This window comes from Oratosquilla oratoria, chromosome 21, assembly GCF_046742065.1.
Source record: "Oratosquilla oratoria isolate Oo_2021 chromosome 21, ASM4674206v1, whole genome shotgun sequence".
NCBI lineage: Eukaryota > Metazoa > Arthropoda > Malacostraca > Stomatopoda > Squillidae > Oratosquilla > Oratosquilla oratoria.
Window position 1 is genome coordinate 4,554,062 of NC_134797.1, and position 16,293 is coordinate 4,570,354.

Here is a 16,293-nt window from a genome sequence, read left to right on the forward strand (position 1 = left end):
ATAATAATAGTGTTGAAAATAAATAGTAACAAATAGTATTAAAAGAACAAATCATGATAAAAAGTTGGGGCAAGGTAGCATGGTGCAAGAAGGAACGTCAGAGTGAAAGGAAGAAAGCTGGAGAGGGTAGGCCGAAGTGGGAAAAAGGTATCTACTTAGGGTCGGGGGGTCTGGGAAGCCATTCTTGGATACGTAACCGCTGCGTTCAGGACCCTAAGGTACCCAGAGGGCATGTTAGGGACGTCACTACGGAAAGCAATTAAAATCAGACAGAGGAAAGGAAGTGAAGAGAGGACAAATTTACGATACCTTGTGGTTCCTAACTCTGGCGTCTCTCACATGCTTTCCAAAACGTTGAGACAGACAGGACTCATCATAGTAAATGACACAGGGAAGAAAATAGGACACTTGACCACCAACAGAACCAAGACGAACCGTGACAATAGCATCGTTTACAAAATTCCCTGCAAAGGATGTGACTGTGCATACTACAGAGAGACATACAGAGGACTTAACAACAGACTCAGGGAACACAAAGCGGACATTAGACACCACCGAGAAACAAACGCTCTAGTTAACCACATTGACACAGAGGGACACTTACCTAACTGGGAGGGTTCCACCATTCTAGCTAAAGGACTACACAAGAAACAACGGAAAATAATTGAATCACTTTACATTGCCAACCACAAAAACACAAACAAGAGAACTGGTGACTTGAAATGGACAAAATCTACCGCGACACTTGCCCTCCAAGAATGACCCTAAGTAGATACCTTTTTCCCACTTCGGCCTACCCTCTCCAGCTTTCTTCCTTTCACTCTGACGTTCCTTCTTGCACCATGCTACCTTGCCCCAACTTTTTATCATGATTTGTTCTTTTAATACTATTTGTTACTATTTATTTTCAACACTATTATTATTATCATTGTTATTATAATTATTATTTATTTATTATTACTATCATTATATATATTTATAATTTTATTATTACATTTTTATTATTACCATCATTATTATTATTACTCTCATTATCTTTGTTATTATTATTATTATTATTGTTACTATTATTATTTAAATACTTAATTTTTCGTTTTTATTATCATTGTTATCATTACTGTTATAATTACTATTAATAATTTTTATTTCTTGGTTATTAGTATTATCATATTTTTATTATTTTTTATTTTTATTATTATTATCATTATTATTACTTTTATTTTATTGTTATTATTATCATTATTATTATTATTACTTCTATTGTATTGTTATTATCATTTTTGTTATTATTATTATTACTATTATTATTTAAACATTTATCTTCATTGTTATCATTACTATTGTTACATTTACTATTAATAATTTCTTCATTGTTACGTTAGCCACAATGTGATGTTCACACTCGTCACCAACTATGGTAACTCGGGGAGGTGGTGAGGTCCACCCCATGTATATAATGCCCACAGCCCGTTTGTAAACATATTCCTTTGAAAAAGCATACATGCGAAACTAGTCAGGAATAAACTCAAGACTAAGACTCCTGTGTATCGTATTCCGCTTACATCATATATATATATATAATCATATATATATGTATATATATACATACATACATTCATATATGTATATATATATATATATATACATATATATATATATACATATATATATATACATATATATATATATATATATATATATATATATATTTATATCTATATATATATATATATATATATATATATATGAAACACAATGGCAAAAGCCGACAAGACTGGCAGGTGCGCTGGCCAAACATTTGTCTCGCCTTTTGGGTACCATCAGCGGTGCTCATTTGAAACACTCAGGGGACCTATTGAATAGGATTAAGGACGTTCCTGCTCGCAACAAAAAGCTGGCCAGCCTGGATGTGACTTCGTTATTCACACGTGTCCCGACCCTTAAAGCGATTGACCTCCTTAGGGCTAAAATCACTAGTTCCGACACTGACCTCCCTATTCCCCCCAATGACTTTGTGGATTTAATACAGCTTTGTGTCCAATTCAATTATTTCAAATTCCAGGACCAGTACTTTCACCAAAGGTTTGGCATGGCCATGGGCTCTCCTTTGAGCGCTGTCCTTGCCAACCTGTTCATGGAATTTTTAGAAGCAGGGCCTTTCTCAGATATCGTTCCTGGCAACGTAGTATGGCTTCGCTATGTGGATGACATACTACTAATTTCCCCCAGACGGTTTGACATCCCCAAACTCCAAGCGGCACTGAACGAGGTTGAGCCATCCATCCAGTTCACCTTGGAGGAAGAAGTTAACGATTCCCTTCCATTTTTAGATACCCTTATCATCAAACATAATAATCTTTTAAAATTTACAGTCTACAGGAAACCAACCAATAAGGACGATTTGACTCACTTCCTGTCCCACCATGACCTCAGTATTAAAAAAGGTGTAGTTATAGGTTTCTACCTCAGAGCTCTCAGAATTTGTAGCCCTGAATTCTTAGAGGACGAGTTTAGGTACATAAAGGAGGTTTTTCAGAAATTAAAATATCCAGAGTGCATCATCCACCAGTGTAAGAAAAAGGCACTCAAAATAATGGAAGGGCGGGAACCAACGGAAGAACCAGCTAGGAGGCTTATCCTTCCAGCCAGCAGCGTCACCACCACCCTCACCCGGACACTTGGGCGTTGCAACATACAGGTAGTGGGCCAGTCCAGCAGAACTATCAAAGAGCTCTCTAGAAGGAGTGACAGCCAGGACGAGATGTGGGGAAAAAACGCTGGTGTCTACCGCATACCCTGTGCTGGATGTGATAAAGTATACATCGGCGAGACCTCCCGTGACCTGAAGACTCGGATCCGGGAGCATCGCTACGATTCCCGGAACAACATCACCACCAACGCCTGTGTTATCCACCGGAACACCAACGACCACCTGATGGATTGGAATAACGCAGAGCTTCTTTTTAGTGAACCAGACAGGGTGAGGAGGAAATGCCTCGAAGCGGCCGCCATTCAAAGCTTCAAAACCATTGAGCAGAGCAGAGGCATGTTTAACATCGCCCCTCCTATCATCCATCTATTACCCGCATTATACAAATGTATGAAATGTCCCCCTTAGTCCACTTCAACAAACTGTCCGAAATGTCCTCCTTTATCTCCACCAAGTCCCACCCGTCCCCCTTCTCACACCCCCGCCCCTCCACCTACCACCCACCCCTCCCTGATAACCTCTCCCAGTTCCTTCCCCGTTGGGTCTGTACTTGAAAAAGCTGTAACAAGCGAAACGTCGTACCAATAAAGGTTTCGATCTCACACGGTGTTTATTGTCACAATATACATATATATATATATATATATAGATATATATATATGTATATATATGTATATATATATGTATATATAATATATTACACACACACACACACACACACACACACACACACACACACACACACACACACACACACACACACGCACACACACACACACGCACGCACACACGCACACACACACACACACACACACACACACACACACACACACACACACACACACACACACACACACACACACACATGAGGACCGGGCGGAGATAAGTTGGGTTTGTCTCCTTTCACGTGTAGCCCCTGTTCACCTAGCAGTGAGTAGGTACGGGACGTTAGTCAAGGAGTTGTGACCTTGCTGTCCCGGTGTGTGGTGTGTGAGTGGTCTCAGACCTACCCAGTGATCGACAAATAATGAGCTCTGAGCTCACTGCCGTAGGGTGGTGTCTGGCTGTCTCGACAGAGACTGCAGCAGATCCGAGGTGAATACACACACACACACACACACACACACACACACACACACACACACACACACACACACACACACACACACACACACACACACACACACACACACACACACACACACACACACACACACACACAAACACACACATATAATAATATATATATATATACATGTATATATATATTATAATATATATATGTATATGTATATGTATATATATATATATATATATATATATGCACATATACATATTCATATACATATACATAATATACATATATATACACAAATATACAAATACATATACATAGATATGTAATAATACATTTATATATTTATATGAAAACATAGTCACACATATACACTTTTGAAAAATCATGAGTGCAACCCTGGTTGTAATTTGACGTTTCCTACATATCTCCTTTCATATCTACCGCTGAATCAAGATCAAAAAGCGCGGTGGCTCTATAGACGTCGGATCTCTTTCTATCAACGTTCCGGACCATTTGCTCGCCTCCGTTATCCCGTAATGCGGATGCCAATGGCGACTCCCTATTTGAGAAATCGTGAGAGCTTTCTCAATGCCTGCGACGTGAAAGGTCTCTTTGAAGTTTTAGGAGCAAGCAGCCGTAGCTCAAGTGGGAGAAGTAGACTTGTGGTGCCGCTTTCCAAGTGCCACTTCTGGCACCTTGGATGACATTCCTAGCACCTTGAATGACGTCATGTTCAGAATTTAGGAAATATTCTTCGTATATACGTACGTACATACATACATACATACATACATACATACATACATACATACATACATACATACATACATACACATCTATCTATATACATACGCACATACATACATACATACATACATACATACATACATACATACATACATACATACATACATACATACATACATACATACATACATACATACATACATACATACATACATACATACATACATACATACATACATACATACATACATACATACATACATACATACATACATACATACATACATACATACATACATACTTGCATACATACATATATACATGCATACATACATACATGAATACATAATGCATGCATACAAACGTACATACATACATTCGTATATACATACACATGGTATGATGTGGTGTAGTACGGTATGGTATAGGGTATGGTATGATTCATCTTAGTATGATATGGTATGGTATGGAATGGTGTGCTATGGTATGATATGATATGGCATGATATATATGCTATGTATTATATGGTATGGTGTGGTATGTAATGTTATGGTATGATATATATGGTATGTATTATATGATATGGTATGGTGTGATATGGTATGGTATGGTATGGTACGGTACGGTATGGAATTGTATGGTATAATGACTTCCCCTTCTTCAGCCATGTAACAGACCTCTCCATTCCCTTCGCAAGAAAAATGAATGTAGTTAGCGCTATAGTGACGTCTTGGGCACGATGCGCCATAGAGTCACAGACTTTTTCCATTAATTTGGGTTATTCCTTCTGTGAATCTTGGCTTGCTAACTCTCTCATACTACCAACCTTCAATTCATACATCTATTTATCTATTTGTTAGTTTATTTATTAATTTATTTATCGATTTATTCATTTATTGATTTATTCCTTCTGTGAATCTTGGCTTGCTAACTCTCTCATACTACCAACCTTCAATTCATACATCTATTGACTAGTGTATTTATCTATTTGTTAGTTTATTTATTAATTTATTTATCGGTTTATTCATTTATTGATTTATCTATTTATTTATTTATTTGCTATCTATTTATTTATTTTTTGTTTCATTATTCATTCATCTACTCATTCATTTATCTATTTATTTATTCATTCATCTATTATTTACTCATTTAACTATCACTTGTCTATTTATCTATTTATATATTTATTTACTTATTCATTGATTGATTGATTTATTCATTCATCTATTTATCTATATGTCTATCAGTCTATATCTCTCTCTATCTATCTATCAATCTTATTTATTGATTTATTCATTTATCTATTTATCTATATGTCTATCAGTCTATCTCTCTATCAATCAATCTATCTATCTATCTATCTATCTATCTATCTATCTATATGTCTATCAGTCTATCTCTCTATCAATCAATCTATCTATCTATCTATCTATCTATCTATCTGTCTGTCTATCTATCCATCTATCTATCTATCTATCTATCTATCTATCTATCTATCTATCTATCTATCTATCTATCTATCTATCTATCTATCTATCTATCTATCTATCTATCTATCTATCTATCTATCTATCTATCTATATACATATATATGAATGGAATTTATTATCTAGGTTGGGATGATAGTCTCATTTTCGAGGGAAATCTCACTTATTTAAGAAATTATATGAACTGCGTCCATGCATATAATAAAGTGTGGAAAATATTCATTCTTCACAAATTCTTATTTCTCTGAAATAATCTTTTTTATTTCGATTCCTACCTTTTCTTCCGCAAAAAAAAAAAAAAAAAAAAAAGAAAAAAAAAAAAAACTGCCCACCTCTTTATCATTTTCTCTGGGATTTCCGTTAGTCTATTGTCTTTCTTTTTCTTTCCATGGCTTATCCTGCAGCCCTTGTTCAGAGCAAGCTTGATTCAAATTCCCTTTTTATTTCTTCTCATTCATCTTTTTTCGCCAACATATTTCGTTTGATGATTTTTTTTTTTCATTTGTTTTCGAATTCGTCAAGATTTTTTCCTTTCTCCTCATGGATCTGATTCAAGACTTTATTTAATTTCTTTTCACTCTTTTTTCATTTTCATTTTTCTTTTTCTATTTGTGTTGTGGTAAAATCGAGAGTTTCAGTTTCAATTCATGGAACCGTGTTTTGATGTCCACTGTCTCTCTTCGTTTCTGAATAGCTGAATACCTGCGGCTGAAGCCGTCACCTTTGCGGTATACATTTTGGGGACTGTTGGAACAGGCGACATGCAATCACTGCTGGGAATCAGACAGAACCCCGGGACTCGAACCCGCGACTAAGAAATGCGAGACATGCACACTTCCGATTGTGTTCAAGGCAACATCAGAAATATTCAAGTAAGCGTTTTTCTTTTTATTCGAGACTACAGTCACCCCCTCTTTCAGTCCCTACCCTGACGACACTCAACGTAGATTTTCCTAATACCACTATAAGGACAAAGAGGTATATGTAACCTTACGACTATAATTTATCTGCAGAACATCATCACAGACTAAACTTTCTTTTCTTCACATTATAAGGATTTTGTTTTGTATAATAATGGTCGAAATTACATTTCTAAACGAATTCGAATATTTCAGTCTATCTAACGCAGTACAAGAGGATATTATGTTTATAAAGAAACTACATAAAATATCATTCATTATGAAATGTTTATTATGAAACTATTGGATTAAAAAACTTTAAGTACACCGAAAAGTTCGTATATGGAGTCAAGTTAAAGATACAGACATGAATAGGTGTTCATTTATGTTGTCGTTATACATATTGAATCCTGTAATGGAGAGGCGTTTGCGCTTGCGTTTGGAGGTGTGGGTCTAAAGATAGGTTGCTCGAGTTGCACTAAAGAGTCAACGCGTATGTTATGGCAGCAAGGTCATAGAAGGTCTTAAATCCACGAAAAATGCTATAATGCTAAGCCACCTCGCAGTGCGGATACTAACACACTGAAAATAACGACTCTTTTGTCGTCAAGAAGAAATGGCTCATTGACATGGTGAATTGTATAGGGCAGTGGTTCTCAAACTTTTTCGTGAGCGACCCTATTTGGAACATTTCAATCCTTCACGACCCAGGATAAAGAGAAACAAAATAATGTGTACAGCTTTTCTTTAATAAAACTAAATTAACAGAATCCATGGCACTGCATTTCCTTCAGAAAACTAAATCAATGGGATCCGTGGTGCTGATTCTCATTTGCCAGTGTTTCAAATCGCGGGACCCTGCGACCCATCAAAATTGATCTCGCGACCCAACTTTGGGTCGCGACACATAGTTTGAGAACCGCTGGTGTAAGGCAATGTCCTCTAAAACAACGGTTCGTACCATAGGTGGTGGAAGGTTGACAGTTGTGGGTTGGGAAAGGCGCTACCACCTGTACCTCCCACCTCCCAGAGGGTAGGAAACATTAAACCATCTGGGGACACGAGGCATGAGAGCTAGCTTAATGGTATTTTAACAAAGGGACTGACAAACATATATTTTACATGATTTATCTTTTATTCTAAATGCATTATTTTGCTTAAGCAAATGTATAAATCTAGTTCTTCAGTTAGAATTGCATCACTGATTCATGTGTTTTTCTAATAGTATTAATTTTTGACTCGGGGGGGGGAATGTACGTGAAAATTTTGTTAAAGCTAGAGGAGTCTAGAAAACTAACGAAGGGATAAAGACTGCAGCTATGAAAACGACACAAGTCAAAACCTTTACAATGTCTCCTTGTAAGAACATTTCATTTTATACAACAGGAATATAAAATGAAACATAAATAAAACGACCAAACGTGAAGAAATCAAATTCTATGTCTCCTAATGCATATAACGTGATTTCGTTAAAATATTAGAAAAAAATACAATAGTATGTGTTCATGCACATTGAAAATCCAATGACGAAGATGTAATACAATATTCATGTTAATACAAAAAGATGTAATACAATACTTATGGTACGATAATGATGCACACCAACAAATCCGCCTGCCTACTGTCAAAGTTGTTTATTTAAATTTATAGTGACAGAAAATATCTGGCTAAAAATAAAGAGGAAACTAGATCACATTAAAAAATTAGGTCAATAACAGTATTTCTTTTTCTGTGATCTCATATAACTCGTTGAATATATGTCTGTCACCAGGCGATATTATTTAGCTAAAGGAAAACTTCTGTCTTCTGAGGTGTTAAGCATATTTCTTGCCTAATGGTCTATGGGATTTCAACCTGGGACGTTTGTACCCCTGTGGATACACCAGGGTGTTTATCAGGGGATACGCACTTAAAACGGGTAAGCAAGACAAACATCTATCTACGGTATATAGTAAGGGCTTCTTCCCTCCTTATAAGGGAGGTAGACAACCAAGGCATTCACCTACCCCTACATAATTCTACTCCCATCCATCACATATTTGTTTCCTTTTCATCTAACCTCCTCGTGGATGCGGGGCCATCCCTGTCTCCCGTCCACTGCCCACGTCAAAAACAAGGTAGCAAGACACAGCACATCCACAGCAGGGCCATATCTTTTTATTATCATCCTTTATTATTTTTTTCTCGCATATTTGCATGTACTATACTGTCTCTGCTATGTACTCCTTCACTTCACTGCTTGATATATACAACGGAATGCGATTTTTTTTTCTTCAAAAGAGTACGCGGCAAGAAAAGGTTGAAAACCCTTGCCTGACATCAAGGGCTACTTGTCCACCATGGATTAAGTCATGTGTACATGTCCATGTATAGGTGTACAACAACACTCATTGCTCTTGTACTTCTCTCTCTCAAACGAGGGTGAAACAAAGGGTGACACTATGATAATAATAGATAAGGATATGACTTCCTCGTTTTTGATAAGAAGTACATTTGTAAACATTGTGCATATTCATGTAAACAAAATGTGAAGGGACAAAACCAAGAACTTTGGTCTCACTTTTGTCCGCCAGGAATATGATGTTTATATACATATAAGTGTATTTGTGTAGGAGTTTTTTCCCTCAGAAAAAAAACAAACTGACGGCACTAACGCGGTTCGATATTTTCTTCTGGAGATTTTCTAAAATGAGATTGAACGATCTCTGGGAGTCGGTAGAGTAAGGACACAAAACTGATGGTGAGTTAGAATCAAAATATAAAGAGAAGAATTATATTCCAAATTTTTTAAGATACAGTCTTCGTGGCCACGAAAAAATACAAGCCATAGATACAAAGACCTGAGTAAATATAGTAATATAGGACAAGTTTGGAGAGGTTAAGGGTGATGGGTTTTAGGTGCATGAAGTTGCCAGTATACAGTATAGACCTCCTCCACCGGCCACAGTAGTTAATTTCTGTCTGCCATTATAATCTCAAGAGATTAAATTTGCTTTTCACTTCACCCTTGTGGATAAAGACTTGGATTCATGTGACGTGGGATCAATTGTCATCAGGTCTATCTTTGTCCCTTCATGCAAAAGCGGCGACATGGACCTATCCTCAAATGTTTCTGCCCAGAAAAAAAAAAAAAAAAAAAAAAAATCAGATTTCGGGGAATAAGCGAACAGGCAAAAGGTCAAGTTCTTTTCTGGCGCGCCGAATGCAGTCATACACCACAGCAGTTGGCACAACAGATTATATTTGCTAAGAATTGTTCGTGTATGTACGATTTTATACTGTGTGTGTGTGTGTGTGTGTGTGTGTGTGTGTAAGAAATATGAAAGGTAAAAACTCATTGATTTGATAATAATTGTGGTTAAGTGTATTTTGGAAAGGTTAGGTTATTTTGAAAAAAGAATAGCATTTATTTTAAACCGTGATTTATTGTTAAAGTGGTCAACTTGAAAAAAGTACTTTGATTGCTATAATTCAAGTAGTCCTTTCATAATATTCAGATTTTATTTTTTTGATAGGCGTTGTAAGACGAGTCACTGTCGCATACGTTTTATAACACCTACAGTGGTAATTTTGGTAAGACATAAAGCATTTAATTTAAAAAAACCTCATTCATGCCCCATGAAGTCTGAAGCTGTAGCGTCATGAAGTCTTATCACCTTTCAGATAAGAACTGCTGCATACAAAGAATAAACTATGTAAATTTGCTTAGGAAGTTCATGTTTGGATTTATGTTTGTGGTTCCACCTTATTCACGTTCTGTTGCAGTCGTCTTTCTTCGCATGGGTGAACTCTGTATATCAACAATCAACAAAGGGGATTGGAACCATCAATGAATGACGTCCTTCTTGAAAGGGTTAACAAAGGCCACATTCATGTTCTCAGCTTGATTTTACTGTATCCTTCTAGCTCTTTCTAGTTCATTTTGAAGTTCCTGCATAAGGTTACAGATGTAGCAAAGAGCAACGTCCAATGACTTCTTGCTATTTTGTTATTTTGTATACCAACAAACTAGATTATTGGTTATTTTGCAAGAGAATATTAATTTTGGCGTATTTAAAGTAATCAGACGGTTAAGTTGATTATACAAATTTACATGATTTGGGCTTCTTTACAGACTGATCAGAAATAGGAAAATCACCCATTTTGTAAAAAAAAAAAAAAAAAAAAAGTAATATGTTCGTTCAAACTTAAAATCCCAGTACAACATCAAAGCAGTCCGTTGCATCCTCTGATTTGAATTTTGATTACGTGAAACCATAATAAAAGCAAATTTGATTCAGCATAGTATATAATACCTCATTGTCTAGTTGTTTAAGTCACAGCCAATCACAGTCGAAGACAAAGGGAAAGGGGTAGAGTAATTCTGACATTATCAAAATGAACAGACAATGGGCTTGTTCATTTTTACTTTTGGGCCACAATCGCCCAGAAGTCTTCGATTTTTTGTTTTTTTTTGTTTTGACCTCCAAGCTCTCCAATGCTTTCTATTGTAATCAGTTGGGCACAGCTCCACTCCTTGCTCTCTTCCACCCGGGCTCTCTTTCTCACATGAGATATTCTAATTGCATGGGACGCTCTCTTTCTCTCTGCCTTCTTGGGAAGGTCTTGGATGCCTGAAAGCCTTTTCGTGCCTTCTTTGGAATCCTTTTATCTCTGTTTTTTCTTTTGTATCATACAGGTTCTTCTAATTCTAATTTTTTCTGCCTATGTATCACATGTAGTTTCTTGCCTCCTTCCAAATTATTCAGTCTTTTTCTGTTCCTTTTTTTTTTTTGTGCTCAATGCATTACCTTGAGTGTTGACCCTTGTCACCTGCTTGCTTCTTTCTGTTTTTTTCTCGAGTTCCTCGAAGTGGTTCTTCCGAATTATTCGTGTGTGTGTGTGTATTTACCTAGTTGTATTTACCTAGTTGTATTTTACGGGAAGGGGAGCTATGCTCGTGGGGTCCCGTCTTCATTTCTCATTTTATCTAAACAATTTTTAAATTCATGTATTGTTTTTGCACACACCACTTTCTCATCTAACTTGTTCCAACTATCTATTACTCTGTGTGGAAAGCTGTTCTTTTTCAGATCTCTTCTATAGCTGTCTTTTTTTATTTTCTTTCCGTGTCCTCTTGTATTTCTGTCATCCCATTTTATCAGATTCTCTCTATCAGTAATTTCTATGCCTTTCATGATTCTGTAAATAGCTATCAAATCTCCTCTCTCTCTTCTTTGCTCTAGTGTCTGTAGTTCAAGTTTTTGTAGTCTCTCTTCATATGATAGTTTTGAGAGTGTTGGTGCCAATTTTGTAATTGCTCTTTGTATTCTTTCAAGTTTTTTAATAATTTTTTTGTACTTGGTGACCATATTGTTGCTGCATATTCTAATCTTGGTCTTATCAGGGTGATTAGGATTTTCCTCACCATTTCTTCATCCAGGTATGTAAATGCCACTTTGATTGTTATTATTAAATTATAAGTTTCTCCAAAAATCTTATTTATATGTTTTTCAGGTGACATATTATTCATAACAATGACTCCCAGGTCCTTCTCATTTTCTACTTTTTTTATTCCTTCTTCTCCCAAATTATATGATCCTGTTATTCTGTTTTTGCTTTTTCCAAATTCCATTATACTACACTTTTTTGTATTGAACTCCATCTCCCACTTCCTACTCCATTCCTGTACTTTATTTAGATCTCTCTGTAGTGATTCACAATCTTCTTCAGTTTTCACTCTTTTCAGTAGTTTTGCATCGTCTGCAAAGAAGCTCATATAGCTTTCAATTCCTTCATCCATATCATTAATATATATAGCAAACATTATTGGGGCCAGGACTGTTCCCTGCGGGACACCGCTTATTACTTCATTCCATTTGGAGTGCTGGTTTCTTATCACTACTCTCATTTTTCTTTCTTGCAAAAAGTCTTCCATCCAATTTAGTAATTTACCTTGTATTCCTCCTTCAGATTCTAGTTTCTTAAGCAACTTCTTATGTGGTACTTTGTCAAAAGCTTTTTTAGGTCTAGAAATGCACAATCAGCCCATCCATCTCTTTCTTGTATTATATCTATTAGCCTTGAATAGAAACATATTAAATTGGTGACGCATGATCGTCCTTGTCTGAATCCAAATTGCCTTGGATTTAGTACGTTGTTTTTTTCCAAGTATTTTACCCATCTATTTTTGATAATTCTTTCACAAATTTTTGCTATTGTACTTGTTAGAGAGACTGGTCTATAGTTGGTAGGTTCTTCTTTATTTCCTGGTTTATATATAGGTACTATATTTGCTTTTTTCCAATCTTCTGGAACTTTTCCTTCTTTCAAGGAACTGCTTATTATGCTATGTATTTTGTCTGCCAGTTCATTCCTGCATTCTTTCAGAATCCAGTTTGCTATTTCATCTGGTCCATGTGATTTTCTGACATCAAGATTACTCAAGTGTATCAATATTTCATTCTTTGATACTTCTATTTTTTCTATAGGGGGGACTTTCTCTTTCCATTCAATCTCTTCAGGTTGTATGTTCTCCCTTGTAAACACTGATTTAAAATGTTTGTTCATAATTTCCGCCATTTCCATTTCCTCAGTGTATTCAACTCCCCCTTGTCTTAATTTCTCCAAGTCCTGTTTGTTTTTCAGTTTATTGTTTACAAATCTGTAGAATAGTTTTGGTTGATCTTTACATTTTTCTATGACGTCTTTTTCATATTTTCTCTTTTCCTCTCTGCACGTTTGTACATATTCATTTCTATAACTGGTATATATTTTCCATTTTTCAGGTTTTCTGTCTTTTTTCCATCTGGTCCAGGCTTTGTCTCTTTTGTCTTTTAACTCCCTACAACTTTTGTTGTACCAGCATTTTACATATTCTTTTTCTTGTTTTTGTCTTGGGACATACTTTTCCACTCCTTTTTTGTAAATTTTTGTCAAAATATTCCATTTCTTTTCCACTGATGTTTCTTCTTTGTATATTTCTTCCCAGTTTTCTTGTTGAAAGAATTCTCTTATTTTATCAAAGTTTGTTTTTTCATACATCATTCTTCCTTTTCTATATTGTTCATTTCTTTTCATATATTTTTCTTCATTAAGTTCCAGTTCAATCAATATGTGGTCACTTTTACCTATTGGTGTTTTATATTCAATCTTGTCCACTATTCTAGGTTCAGATGTAATTAATAAGTCTAGTCTCGATGGTTCTTCTTCATTTCTATACCTAGTGTTCTGTATCCATTGTGTCATTGTGTGGTCAATAATCATCTCAAGTAGAGCGTTTCCCCATGAGTCGTCTCCATCCTTTACTGTCATTTCTTCCCAGCAGATTTCTTTGCAATTAAAGTCGCCCATCATAACTATTCTTCCTCCATCTTCCATTATTTTATTTAATGTTATCTTTGTGTCCTCTAACATACTTTTATGTTCACTCTCCTCCCATGAGGCTGTTTTTGGAGGCACATAATTTATCACAAATTTTCTGCTCCTCTTATCTCTGTCTTCCACTTCTATCATAATCATCTCTACTGTATTCTTTCCATATATGACACCTTTCACGTTTATATCCTTCTTAGTCAGGAACATAACTCCACCCCCTTGCTTTTTCTCTCTGTTTCTAATCCAATAATTGTATGCATCATGTCCTACACTGTTGGGTGGTAGTGGGCCTTTTAATTTTGTTTCTACAATTCCCATTATGTCCGGTTCTTTTTCCTTCAAATAATCATTCAGCTCATTCAATCCTGTTATTAATCCATCTATATTTGTGTAAGACACTCTTAGTTTTCTGCCACTTCCATTGTGTTCTCTGTTTCCCTTATGTTTTTCTTTTGTATGTCGAACTTCCTTAGTTTCATGTTCACTACTCTCCAATAGAATCTCTCTTTCTCTGACTCCGTTCTGTTCTCGTTTTTTGCCTTAGCTTCCAGTCTTTTCTGCTTTTCTTCCTCTCTTTCCTCTTTATTCATTTCTCTTTTTATCCATATCTTTTTGTATTGTTCACTTGTTGCTAGTTTCCCTGTTTTGGATAAGATATTCTCTGCCGTTGTTTGTGACTTGAATTTAATCTTAATTGGTCTGGTCTTGTCTGTGCTATACTTTCCGAGTCTAAATTTCTCTTCGATTTGTTTCATAATTTCTGGTTCATCTTCCTGAACTGATTCTAGTAATTGGCTTACTTTTTCATTTTCCTCTTTGATTCTTGTGGTTCTATCTGTGTTGTGTTTCTCTTCCATTCCTAATATAATTATACATTTCTTCTTGTCTGCTAAATCTCTTACTATATTCTCCTTTTGTCTCATCACTTTAATAACTGAGTCTTCAGTATGTTCTTTCAATTGCTGTTTGACTATGTCAGTGAATGAAACCTTATTTCCTTCTTGGGTTTTCTTCCAATTTTTAGTTTCTTTAGCTATTGTCTCTCTGTTTTCTTTACTATTCTTCTTCAATTCCTCATTCTCCACCTTTACTTCTCTTAACTGTCTTTTTAGGTCTTCTATTTCATCAGTTAAGTTTTTATTCGCCTTTTCTAGTTCTTCCAATCTTTCAACCCTTTGTAAAATGGTGTTCATATGACCTAACCTACTCTCCAAGTCCTCGATCACCTTATCAACCTTCTTCTCTAGTCTTGTCAGTCGGGGGGGGGGGGGGGTTGTGTCCCCCCCCACTCTCTTTAAATCCCTTGAAAATATTCTCATCACTTTCTACTGTATTGTTCCTATCTATACTTCTAATCTTTACATTCTTATTAGACATTTCGTCGTCCTCCAGCTCGTCTTGCGGTCGCTTGTTTACTTTTCGGCGGTCTGTTAGGGCCAAGTCCTCTACTTCCTCATTACCTTCCATTTCCCCAGCAATCCCTCCCCTTCTCCTCTTTCCTTACTTTCCCACTACCCCACGAGCAATTTCCCCCCACCCTGTAAATACAAAAAGGCACTTCTCTTTGCGTTGGGATCCACAATCTGCACTTTTCTTCAGAACGTTCTTCAAGCCGTCCGTTCGTTGAAAGTGTGTGTGTGTATGTGTGTGTGTGTGTGTGTGTGTGTGTGTGTGTGTGTGTGTGTGTACGCGTGTGAGTGTGTTCCTCGGTCTTATATTATCATCTTACTCCTCCTGTTTTTTTCTTATGTATTATTCTTTATATGGGGGGACGGAGAGGGGGGTCGCCGATTTAATGAAGCGGCCTTGCTGTGGATGTGCTGTGTCCTGCGACACTGCCTCTGACCCAGGGCAGTGGACAGGGTGCAGGGATGACCCGTCATCTAGGAGGTGCTAAGATGGGAGGGAGGGTGGAGGGGTGTGGAGTGTTTTCGGGGATGGAATGGGTGGGACTGATTTTATGCCTTGTCCTTTTTGGCTACCTCCCTGGTAAGGGGGAAAAAGCCTTGGTATATG